The following is a 13,531-nucleotide window of genomic DNA, read 5'->3' on the forward strand; positions in this document are numbered from 1 at the left end:
GGCAGATGCACAGGCCTGAAAACAAGAGATAAAGCTCAGGGCATGATCAAGGTATGCTCTTGACATGGCCTCTCCCCACAACTCCACCCCAAACCCCGACACACACATACTCCCCTCAACCACCCACCAAGGACAGATTACCAGAATAAGAGGAAGGAGAAACTAACCTAATACATACAAAGAAAGGCAACAAAACTTGCTTATCTTGACCTTGGCACAGTGTGGAAAGGGGGAAAAAATCTGCTTTTAGAAGTTGTTACCAGAAACCTTAATTAACTGAATTTAAATAAAACTAAATTAAATTTTTTTAAGTTGTTACCAGAAACCAGATTTCAGTCATGTTTTGAGTCTGAACGCAAGTTTGCTGTGTGATCTGAAAAGGTTCATTTTGATATTTTTATTTAAAGTGGTCAAGGTTGATAGCACTCCCAGACAACCAGCAGAAGCAGAAATTCTCTAGAGAGATGCATTTCAACCAAGGCTTCAAAGAAATCCCACAGATAAAGCAACTGAGGAAGATTAGCAACTCTCAATAAGAGGATCTCTAAACACAAAAGAAAGCAAAGCACCATGTGTGAAAGTAAGCAACAACAACAAGCAGCTGAATCAGGCTTGCCAATATTTCCTACATATTGGGATTATCTGATACAGAATATTTTTTCGACTATATTGCTAACCTTAAAGAAATGGATGGAAACTTGAAAGCAAAAGCAAGGAATGTGAGACAATAAGGAAGGGCTGAGCATATTTGAAAAGATATAAATTTCATAAATGGAAGAATGCATAATTTCCACTAAAATTTCTGGGGGATTAGGGAGCAGAGTAGATACAAACAGAAACTAGTTGTGGTAGCGTATGAAGAGAATTCGTATCCTGGAACAGAGGCCTGAAGCAATGACGGGGGATACAGCACAGACGCAGGCTGACTACGGTAATCCATTGACCCAAATGCATCACTACTCGAACTCAACACAGGTTGACTTTTATTTAGAACACTGATCAGAGCAAATGAGCTTTGTTCACAACTGCTCCACGAGGTAATTCAGAGACCCAGGATCCTTCCACCTTGTGTCTCTACCATCCTCTGGACACTCTTTCTCATTCGAATGCAGCCAGCAGGTGAACCCTGAAGCATGGAGATGCACCTGTGTCTTCAAAGTCTTGCCTAAAAATGAACAGCTTCTGTCACTGTTCCACTGGCTATAACTCACTATCATTATTTATTTCTCATTTTCCCGATTTTTGTCTTTTAATCAAGAGTAAATCAATGCTATTTTAGCATTTATTGAAGTCATGAGCTTTCTGTATTAGACCCAACTTTGTGATATTTACATTTATAAAACTTTTTATATTAAGACACCAGTGCTTTCTTTGACATCAAACCATCATTGTATGGTGTGATATTGCTATGTTGTACCACTTACTCATTTTTTTTCTTTTTATATAATTTTATTTTTTATTGGTGTTCAATTTGACAACATACAGAATAACACCCAGTGCTCATCCCATCAAGTGCCCCCCTCAGTGACCGCCACCCAGTCACTCCCACCCCCAACCATGTCCCCTTCCACCCCCCCACCCAGTTCATTTCCCAGAGTTAGGAGTCTCTCAAGTTCTGTCTCCCTTTTTGATATTTCCCACTCATTTTTTTTCTCCTTTCCCCTTTATTCCCTGTCACTATTTTTTATATTCCCCAAATGAATGAGACCATAAAATGTTTGTCCTTCTCCGATTGACTTATTTCACTCAGCATAATTTTTATTAGAATTTCTACTTCTCTGACATGATACTCTACATAGAAAACCCAAAAGTCTCCACCCCAAGATTGCTAGAACTCATACAGCAATTCGGTAGCGTGGCAGGATACAAAATCAATGCCCAGAAGTCAGTGGCATTTCTATACACTAACAATGAGACTGAAGAAAGAGAAATTAAGGAGTCAATCCCATTTACAATTGCACCCAAAAGCATAAGATACCTAGGAATAAACCTAACCAAAGATGTAAAGGATCTATACCCTCAAAACTATAGAACACTTCTGAAAGAAATTGAGGAAGACACAAAGAGATGGAAAAATATTCCATGCTCATGGATTGGCAGAATTAATATTGTGAAAATGTCAATGTTACCCAGGACAATATACACGTTTAATGCAATCCCTATCAAAATACCATGGACTTTCTTCAGAGAGTTAGAACAAATTATTTTAAGATTTGTGTGGAATCAGAAAAGACCCCGAATAGCCAGGGGAATTCTAAAAAAGAAAACCATATCTGGGGGCATCACAATGCCAGATTTCAGGTTGTACTACAAAGCTGTGCTCATCAAGACAGTGTGGTACTGGCACAAAAACAGACACATAGATCAGTGGAACAGAATAGAGAATCCAGAAGTGGACCCTGAACTTTATGGGCAACTAATATTCGATAAAGGAGGAAAGACTATCCATTGGAAGAAAGACAGTCTCTTCAATAAATGGTGCTGGGAAAATTGGACATCCACATGCAGAAGAATGAAACTAGACCACTCTCTTTCACCATACACAAAGATAAACTCAAAATGGATGAAAGATCTAAATGTGAGACAAGATTCCATCAAAATCCTAGAGGAGAACACAGGCAACACCCTTTTTGAACTCGGCCATAGTAACTTCTTGCAAGATACATCCACGAAGGCAAAAGAAACAAAAGCAAAAATGAACTATTGGGACTTCATCAAGATAAGAAGCTTTTGCACAGCAAAGGATACAGTCAACAAAACTCAAAGACAACCTACAGAATGGGAGAAGATATTTGCAAATGACATATCAGATAAAGGGCTAGTTTCCAAGATCTATAAAGAACTTCTTAAACTCAACACCAAAGAAACAAACAATCCAATCATGAAATGGGCAAAAGACATGAAGAGAAATCTCACAGAGGAAGACATAGACATGGCCAACATGCATATGAGAAAATGTTCTGCATCACTTGCCATCAGGGAAATACAAATCAAAACTACAATGAGATACCACCTCACACCAGTGAGAATGGGGAAAATTAACAAGGCAGGAAACAACAAATGTTGGAGAGGATGCAGAGAAAAGGGAACCCTCTTACACTGTTGGTGGGAATGTGAACTGGTGCAGCCACTCTGGAAAACTGTGTGGAGGTTCCTCAAAGAGTTAAAAATGGACCTGCCCTACGACCCAGCAGTTGCACTGCTGGGGATTTACCCCAAAGATACAGATGCAATGAAACGCCGGGACACCTGCACCCCGATGTTTATAGCAGCAATGGCCACGATAGCCAAACTGTGGAAGGAGCCTCGGTGTCCAACGAAAGATGAATGGATAAAGAAGATGTGGTTTATGTATACAATGGAATATTACTCAGCTATTAGAAATGACAAATACCCACCATTTGCTTCAACGTGGATGGAACTGGAGGGTATTATGCTGAGTGAAGTAAGTCAGTCGGAGAAGGACAAACATTATATGTTCTCATTCATTTGGGGAATATAAATAATAGTGAAAGGGAATATAAGGGAAGGGGGAAGAAATGTGTGGGAAATATCAGAAAGGGAGACAGAACGTAAAGACTGCTAACTCAGGGAAACGAACTAGGGGAGGTGGAAGGGGAGGAGGGCGGGGGGTGGGAGTGAATGGGTGACGGGCACTGGGTATTATTCTGTATGTTAGTAAATTGAACACCAATAAAAAATAAATTAAAAAAAAAAAAAGAATTTCTACTTCTCTATAAAGGAAATCAGTCTCTTCTTATTTCCTTTCTTCTCCTCTTTCTAGTTCTTTGTATGAGATTTCTTCTACCTTTGTAAATGAATCAATGTGCTGCCTACACAGTATATGACAAATTTATTACTCTTGTAAGATTGTAGTGGTCCATAAATCCTAACGACATCAAGCAGGATTTTTTAAGAGTTAATGCATAGTTGTCGAAAAACAAAAGATTTATGCTTTATAAGACTTTCCAGATGATTGATTTTATCAGCATGTTGGTACATGCCAGCCATTAGAGGATGGATACTAGTCCCTGCTCTGTTCCACTTTTACCTGGGGCATGTCACAATGCTACATCACCTAGAGTTTCATTTTTATCCGTAAAAAGGGTACTGAATAGATGTGATATCCAAAACTTCTTCCAACAACCCAAGTTTTTTTCTGAATTCCACAGATGACTTCTTCAGCTCAGAAGTTAAGGAAGATCACTTTAAAACCAAGACTGTTTTTCTCTTTCTTTGCTTTGTCTTCCTACCTAAAAGGGAGGCAGGTATGGAAAAAAATCACAAATATGTTAGCTTTGTATAAGTAATAAAATCAGCACACTTCTCTGTCCCTGTCCCATGAGGAAGTAGAGAAAGCGAAGTGACACTCTGGTCACTGAACAGTCTCATGAGGAATCTGTCAGGTTGATCAGTCATTAATCATTTACCAGAACAAATAGCACAGCAGGTGGACCTCCACCCAGCTTTCTGCAGGGGGATATTGTGAGCTCTCATTTCCTGGAAATTAGTCATAACAGGGGTGATCTGCAGTGAGCCTCCCTTATCAGGATGGAGTAATGATGATTAATTAGAATCCCATCTCTGCTGTGGTTTGCCCCTATTAGGACAATGCCCACACAAGATCTTTGAGCTAAGCTGCTACTTAAGGCAGACTTGTTGCCCTACTAAGTCAAGCTGTTATTCGCAATTATATCAACCGGTGCTTTTCAAAGGGGGGGGGAGATTTCTTTAATCTATTTGTTATCACATTAAGTTTCTGAAAATCCAAATTAGCACAATTCTGTTTAAAAAAGAACTCTTCACTTTAAGAATGGCATGTTTCCCTAGTATATTTAGAACAAGTCAATTTCCAAAAAGAAAACCCTTTCGATCAACACTCAATATTTTTAAAGGATGTATCTCAAACAATCCAAGACTATACATTGACCATTACCTACAGGAATAGTGAAGGGAAATAATCTTTATCAAGTTCCTTAAACATCCAGGAACTACAAGATGACTTATATAGATTCTAGGAATAAATCTTAGTCCTGCATTCCAGATATGCATGAATCATCACATTACTTTATTTCCTTAAATCAAAATCATCTCCAACTCACTGAGATAGTGCAAAGTCCAATTGTGGATGCTTCTTCCCATTCAACACCTTATCCAAGGTTATAAAGAGGTACAAAGAGCAAAACATTCATCTTCTGTTCATACTCACATAGCCCTTTGGAATCTGATAGCCTGTGGCTCCCATGCCAAACTTGGGCAGAGGAATCTGCAGCAAGATGGTAGCTTCAGTTGCTAGGGTTCGAATCCATGGTGCACCACATGGCCATTCCCTTCACTATTCTTCCCACCTTTTCAGGTGTTGCCAGAGAGAGAAGAGCAGGATCTCCCTATTCATGGGACCCACAGGTTCCTGACCCCTTCCTAATCTTGAATTTACCCTTCTCTTAAAGGCAATAGCTTGTCTTTACTACTTATGGCATAATGACCTCAAGAAGCCAAGGCTTCCAGAACTCAAATCTGGAAAGAAATCAATCCCACTGTATACAACTCCTGACTTCCATTCTGCATCACAAGACTGGCTTTGCTGAAACCTGAGCTTCTGGGTGCAGTTAATAAGAAAATAGCATGGGGCGCCTGGGGCACTCACTTGGTTAAGCATCCAACTCTTGATTTCGGCTCAGGTCATGATCTCAGGGTCACGAGATCGAGCCTGCACTGGGCATAGAGCCTGCTTAAGATTCTCTGTCAGGCCAAGAGAAAACCTAATCCTTTCAGAAGTGAAGACTGACTTGACTCAGACTCTTGAGTTAACTTTACAGGATCTAAACCAACTTTGAGCATTCAGATACTGGACCAAATGGAGCCAGAGAATTGATGATGCTTATTTTGAGCTGGACTCAGTCACCTTAAGATGACTTGCCTCCATTCCATGCTGTATTCCCCATTGTGCAAGCCCCTTCATGAATACATAAACACCCTTAACTTAAAATGTCTCAATTTTGTTGTTCAGGGAGATCTGCTTTGAGAAATATCCCCAGTGTTCTCTCTTACTTGTTGCATGTAAAACTCTTCCTTTTCCTATTCTTTGGCTTGGTGTTGCCTTTTGGCTCAACACCCACCAACAAGGAAACCCAGTTTCAGTTTTAAAAAGTGCTGTAATCAAAACATTTTCATGGTTAATGGGAAAGTAAAATGGTACAACCACTGTGGAAAATAGTATAGACAGCCCCCAAATAATTAAAAATGGAACTATATTTTGATCCAGTGGTCCCACTTCTGGGTATATATCCAAAGGAATTGGAAGCAGGATCTCGAAGAAATATTTGCACACCCATGTTCATTACAGCATTATTTCTAATATCCAAGATATAGGAGCCCCCTAAGTGTCTATCAAAGAGTGAATGGATAAAGGAAACGTGGCATATGGTCTATCCACACAATGGAATATTATTCAGCCTTAAAAAAGAAGGAAATCCGGTCACATGCAACAATATGGACAAACCTTGAGGGCATTATGCTGAGTGAGATAAGCCAGTAACAAGAAGACAAATACTGCATGATCTCACTTATTGAGGTAGGTAGAATAGTCAAATTCACAGAGACAGAGAGGAGAATGGTGGTTTTCAGGGGCCATGAGAAATGGGAAGACTGAGTTGTTGCTGTTTAGTGCATATAGAGTTTCCATGTCAGAAGATGAAGAAGCCCTGGGGGTCTGTTGTACTATAACATGCATATAGTTACTATTACTCTACACTGAAAATTGTTAGGAGGGTAAATTTGTGTTACATGTTTTTTTTAAAAACACACACACACACACACATTTTCAGGCTTTAGCCTTGCTCAGGAATCACAGTTTTCAAGAAAAGGGGTGCTGTCTCCACAAAGCCTCATAGGAAGGGTAGAGATTAGGAGGAGAAGCAAAGTTGGGGGAAGAGGTTCTAAGCCAAGGAAATATATAGAGCCCATACGACTGGGCAATTTCTTGGGAAGACAAGTTTGAGCGATTCCTGCTTGAGGAGCACAAGTAGTAAAATCAGAGAAAAGAGGAAAAGTACTATCCTTTATCTGCCCTAACAGAGGGAACAACAGCCTGTGAATGATCAATGCCAGGGAGAGACTGAAGTTCATGTCCAACAGCCCTTGACCTGCTGCACGTGATTTAGCTACTTTATCTCCACAAAACTACATAAGCACCATGAGGTGGCTCCATGCCTTCCAGGGACTCTCTCTCTCTCTGTCCAGGCTTTGGAAACACCACCCCCTGGGGTCAGCCAATTCACGCCTGCCCATAAATCCCAGTCCAGGAGAAAGGAACAATGTAGACATACGAGTATAAATCCTGCCTCTGAATAAAGACAAAAACCAAGTATGGCTCATTATAGTGACAACACAGTCATCACTGCAAGCACGTATCATTCCTGAAAAATACAGGCAGAATGTATCCCTGTAGGTTAGCAACTGATATCTCCCCTTGTGGTGTTAGCTGACCTATCTCCCCTAGTGTGGAAGCTAGGCCATCATTTTCAGTCCTACAAAGAAAGCACTGGGAAAAACAGAATTTAAAAGTCATGTAGGTTAAGCAAGGAGTCAACAGCTATAGTTTGGGTTCTTTTGCTTTATCAGGGAAGGAAATGAAATCAGCAGAGGTCAGCACGGGTTTGGGGCTTTATGGGAAATACAGAGATGAAAGAGACACATCCTCAAGAAGCTCAGAGTCAGGCAGAGAAAATAAGACATTTTACACATCAGAGCAGTGATTGGTACCACACAATAAGCTCTTTAAATGATCGACATTACTCACAGCCACCAAATGCTGGGCTCTTTTTTAAGACCAACAGATTTGGGAAGGCTGTAGGGAGTATCCACTTGGGGGTATATCACAGAGATCCATCTGGAAGACCCTAAATCTTTTAAGACCGTTCACAACTCGAATACACCTGAGCAGCTGCCTGGGATTGAGAATGCCTCTGAGGATGAAGGATTCACTGAAAAATGGACTATGGCTTCACTGTTTTCCCACCTCCTTTCTCAATCCAGCTTCTATGGGCATCACCCAAGGACATTCTGTAATGGTTACCCTGGAAGAAGCAGCACCAATCTCATGGAGCTGAAATATAGCTGTGGGCTAGGCTTGATTTGCACCTACATGTCCCTGGGTTGGGTCACAGCATGTGCACCTTTTCTTTTGGCTTTTACTCAGACTGATTTGCAAGGTAGGTAGACTGCTAGCCAAGAAGTCTCTTTTCCTCTTCTTATTGCTTTGATAAGTTCTTCAACTAAACAGAACATAGTGACTTATGGGACCAGCCCAATTATTAAGAGCCACTTTAGTTTGAAAATGCAATTTATTTTTGTTCATCCACATGCTTTTTTTTTAAATAAATTTATTTTTTATTGGTGTTCAATTTACCAACATACAGAATAACACCCAGTGCTCATCCCATCAAGTGCCCCCCTCAGTGCCCGTCACCCATTCACCCCCACCCCCTGCCCTCCTCCTCTTCCACCACCCCTAGTTCGTTTCCCAGAGTTAGGAGTCTTTATGTTCTGTCTCCCTTTCTGATATTTCCCACACATTTCTTCTCCCTTCCCTTATATTCCCTTTCACTATTATTTATATTCCCCAAATGAATGAGAACATACACTGTTTGTCCTTCTCCAATTGACTTACTTCACTCAGCATAATACCCTCCAGTTCCATCCACGTTGAAGCAAATGGTGGGTATTTGTCATTTCTAATGGCTGAGTAATATTCCATTGTATACATAAACCACATTCTTAACAGATGAATAGAGTGATGCCCCTAGGAAGTTGTCAACAGAGGGAAGAAAGCCTGGTCTTTAGGGACACCTTTGACTCAGCTGTTAAACAAAAATACAAGGACAGGGACAGGTATTAGAGCCAGAATATCTAGACAGGAAGAAGACCCACCTGTGATATAGTGAGAAGGAAAGGTTTGCCCACTCAAAGGTATTCTCCACTTTGCACAGCCTCTAATACCTCATCATCAAGAGAGCACTGATCCACATAACAAGCCTCTTTCTCAAATGCAAATGACCTCAGACAGGTCCCCACACTCAGAAACAGGTCTGCTTGTACTCCATCCTCCATGCACCCCTCATGGTGGCATCTTGCCAGAGCTCCTGCAACAGAAAACATTCTTCTTCCTCCCAACGATATCCCTACACCCCACCCAACTGTGCTGCATCCATAAAATCTCTGCAAAGAATAGGATGGACACCTCACTGACAACTCTATTCCAGATTCTGACATTTCATCTTGTCACCTAGGCCCTACAACAGCCCTCCTCCTGTCCTTGACTCACACAAAAGCAGTATTTTTATCTTTTACCTACTCTCTCCCTGGAGTTCAGACATCATCCCTGTGTCCTTCCTACCTTGAGAATAAGTGGTATATTCCATTTTCTCTCTGAAATCTGCACAAAATAATTTCTCCCATGAAAAACTCTTCTTTCATGCATGTCAACCATTATAAATGCATACTTGGCAGTGGGACACTAGGCCATTATTCTAGCACTCAGACTAACTTTTACTGTCAGATTATGCTCTAGTGGAACACATAAAGATGTCCTCAGATACCCCCTCCCTCCAATAAAAAAAAATCCCAATTTGCCCAGGGAAGCCTGATCAGTGATAGATCAGTAATTCATCTCAAGATTGTGTTGCCATTTTCCTTACACCTTTATCATGCGCAGGTGAGGTCCAGTTCAATCATTCCTCTGCCTTAGCGTTCTATAAACTAGGTATGGGAGCCCCTTTTATGAATTGAGTAGCTTCCAGGGAGTCTCTGACATTAGTTGCAGACATCTATCTATAGTAGGTAATCTCAGTCCTCAAACTGAGATGTACTTTCTGAAAAGCGCTAACTTCTTGTTTCCAGTCCAACAGGTATAGAAGTTAGAAGTCATCACTACCATCCTCACAAACAAGAAAAAAAAGTTGAGCAAACTAAATATCAACAAATCTTGTTAGAGCCATCAGAAAATTGAGGTCACAAGGCAAATGGCTGTCCCCAAAACTGGAGAGATAGACAGGCAAATACAAAAAAAAAAAAAAATCACAGCTCACCCAAAGTAGAAGCCTGCAGCTGGAGCTGGAGTTCCTACTGTGTAGAACACAGTAAGCTGTAATTGACTAATTGCTAGAGGCTCAGTGTAGACAAGCTTGAGAATGAGAAATTCTAGTGGGACTCAGTCCTAGGACTTTCCTCACACTTGTATAAGTTTTACCTCCAGGGACCCTGCCAAGTTCTTACTGTGAAGATCTGAGAAAAATCTCCTCTTGCTTCCAACAGGAAGAATGGAAAGCTCTATTCTCATTAACAAGGCCTGCCCTCAAGAGGAATTATTTACCAGAGTCTCACCAACTGGGGCTTTACCAAAGCTAGGGTGGGAAGATGGGGGAGGAATATTCAACTGAGGCTCATGGAAAAAACGAGACCTCATAATCTTTACTACCCCTCACATCTCACCACCACATCAGTAGGGCTCCTGTATATAACAGCTGATTACAGCAGAAAAAAAAAACAAACAAAACAAAACAATTTTTTTTAAGAAAAGAAAACCACCAACTGTATTTAAGAAGCCTTTAGGAAAATCTAAGACAGCAAAGAACAAGAACATTATGAAAACAAGAACATTAAAGGAAATTTTAGCATCTGAGACCACAGCTACAGTAAAGAGTAAACACAGACTAACTTCTAGCCAATTAGACCTAAAATTCATATCAAAGGCCTACCTACCTTATTTCCTTTCACCTGATATATCATATCTGACTTCTAACTTCCAAAAATTACAAGGCAGCTAAAAGGCAAAAGGCATAATCTGAAGAGGCAAAGCAAACATCTGAACCAGACTCAGATATGGCAGAAATTGTGGGATTATGAGACTGAGATTTTAAAAGAACTATGATTCATATTCTAAGGGCTCTAATGGAAAAAGACAGACAACATGAAAGAACCCATGAGTAATGTAAGCAGAGAGATGGAAACATCTAAAAAAGACTCAAAAGGAAATGCTTGAAATTGAAACCACTGTAACAGAAATGAAGAATGCCTTTGATGAGTTCATCAATAGACTGGATATAGCCAAAGAATCAGTGAGTTTGAAGAGGTGTCAATAGTAACTTCAAAATGGAAAAGCAAAGAAAAAATAATGAAAAAGGTGGAGCAGAATATCCCAGAACTGTAAACAACTATAAGCAATGTAACATACACATAATGAGACTATCAGAAATTAAAAAAAGAGTAAGGAACAAAAAAATATTTGAGATAATAACAGGTGAGCATTTCCTGAAGAGAAACTCAGAGAACACCAACCAGAATAAATATTTTTAAAAATCTATATCTAGGTATATCATATTGAAACTGCAGAAAGTCAAAGAAAAAGAAAAAAATCTTAAAAGAAGCCATGGGGGTAAAAAACACTTTACCTACAGATAAACTAGAATAAGAATTACATCAGACTTCTCTTCAGAAACCATGCCAGCAAGAAGAAAGTGAAATGAAATGTTTAAAGTGTTAGAAGAAAAATAATCAAACTAGAACTCTGTATCTAATAAAACTATTATTCAAAAGTGAAGAAGAAATGAAGATGTTTATAGAAAAACAAATAATGAGGAAATTTGTTACCAGTAGAACTGTCTTATAAGAAGTCATTTTTAAAATTCTTCAGAGAGAAGAAAAATGATATAGGTAAAAAAAATCAAATGTACAAAAGAAAGGAAGAGCATTAGAGAAGTAATAAGTGAAGGTAAAATTCAATCTTCTTAGATGATCAAATAGATAACCGTTTGTTCAAAATAATAACAATAATTTGGTTATTATAGCTTACAGAAAAGTGAAATGAATGACGACAACATTATAAAAGACAGGAGAGAAGAATTGGGAGTACTCTGTTATAAGGTTATTTGCACTAACAGTGAAGCAGCACTGTTGTTTGAAATTGGACTTGAATTAGTTATAAATGTAGATTGCACTCTCTAGGACAACCACTGAGAGAAGTAAAAAAAAAAAAAGTATAATTGACATGCTAAGAGAAGAGAAAAAATAAAATCATACAAAGTGTTCAATTAAAACCAGAGAAGGCATTCAAAAAGATGCATGCACACCTATGTTTATTGCAGCATTATTTACAATAACTAAGATATAAAAGCAATCCAAATGTCCATTGATAGATGAATGGATTAAAAAGATGTGAGGTACAATAGCCAGACTGTGGAAGGAACCTTGATGTCCACTGACAGATGAATGGATAAAGAAGATGCGGTCTATGTATACAATGGAATATTCCTCAGCCATTAGAAACAACAAATACCCACCATTTGTTTCAACGTGGATGGAACTGGAGGGTATTATGCTGAGTGAAGTTAGTCAATCAGAGAAGGACAAACATTATATGGTCTCATTCATTTGGGGAATATAAAAAATAGTGAAAGGGAATAAAAGGGAAAGGAGAGGAAATGAGTGGGAAATATCAGTGAGGGAGACAGAACATGAGAGACACCTAACTCTGGGAAACGAACAAGGGGTGGTGGAAAGGAAGGTGGGTGGGGGGATGGGGTGACTGGGTGATGGGCACTGAGAGGGGCACTTGATGGGATGAGCACTGGGTAATACGCTATATGTTGGCAAATTGAACTCCAATAAAAAAAAGATGTGAGATATATATAATGGAATATTACTCAGCCATAAAAAAGAATGAAATCTTGCCATCTGTGAGAACATAGATGGACCTAGAAGGTATTATGCTAAGTTAAATAAATGAGACAGAGAAAGACAAATATCAATATGATTTTACTCATACATATAATCTAAAAAACAAAATAAATGACCAAACAAAACAAAACAGAAACTGACCATTAATACAGAGAACAAATTGGCAGTTGCCAAAGTAGACAGGGGAGGATGGTGAAAAAAAGGTGAAAAGGATTAAGAAGTACAAACTTCCAGTTATAAAATATATTAACTGGGGAATATAAAGTACAATATAGGAAATACAATCAATAATCTTGTAATAACATTGTATGGTGACATGGTAACTACACTTGTGGTGATAATTTCATACTGTATATAAATGTTGAATCACTATCTTGTACACCTTAACTAACATAATATTGTATCTTAACTATACTTCAAAAAATAAAATAAGACAGAAAAAGGGTAGACATGGGGAAAAAAGAAAGAACCAAGGGCAGGGACAGCCTGGTGGCTCAGCAGGTTGGTGCCTGCCTTCAGCCCAGGGCATGATCCTGGAGACCTGGGATCATGTCCCACATCTGGCTCCCTGCATGGAGCCTGCTTCTCCCTCTGCCTGTGTCTCTGCCTCTCTCTCTGTGTGTCTCTCATTAATAAATAAATAAAATCTTAAAAAAAAAGAACCAAGGGCAATGAGGCAATGAATAGAAAACAGTTACAAACATAGTAAATACTAAACCAATTATAATAATAATCACAACAATCACTTTAAATATGAATGGTCTAAATATACCAATTCAAAGACAGAGATTGTCAG

General features: G+C 39.2%; 1 protein-coding gene across 8 annotated transcripts in view; it reads right to left on the minus strand.

The window, feature by feature from the left end:
* PFKFB3 (6-phosphofructo-2-kinase/fructose-2,6-biphosphatase 3) overlaps positions 1–13,531 on the minus strand; it is a 144,332-nt gene that overhangs the window by 12,832 nt on the left and 117,969 nt on the right. For 2 of the 8 annotated variants that reach the window (XR_013379532.1, XR_013379530.1), the window contains one exon: positions 3,720–4,253. The exons of the other annotated variants lie outside the window; for them this stretch is intronic. The gene's annotated coding sequence lies outside the window, so the exon portion shown is untranslated. Of the gene's footprint in view, positions 1–3,719; positions 4,254–13,531 lie in introns of those variants that run through there. 8 annotated transcript variants of the gene reach the window in all.

The sequence above is a fragment of the Canis aureus genome, chromosome 5, assembly GCF_053574225.1.
Source record: "Canis aureus isolate CA01 chromosome 5, VMU_Caureus_v.1.0, whole genome shotgun sequence".
NCBI lineage: Eukaryota > Metazoa > Chordata > Mammalia > Carnivora > Canidae > Canis > Canis aureus.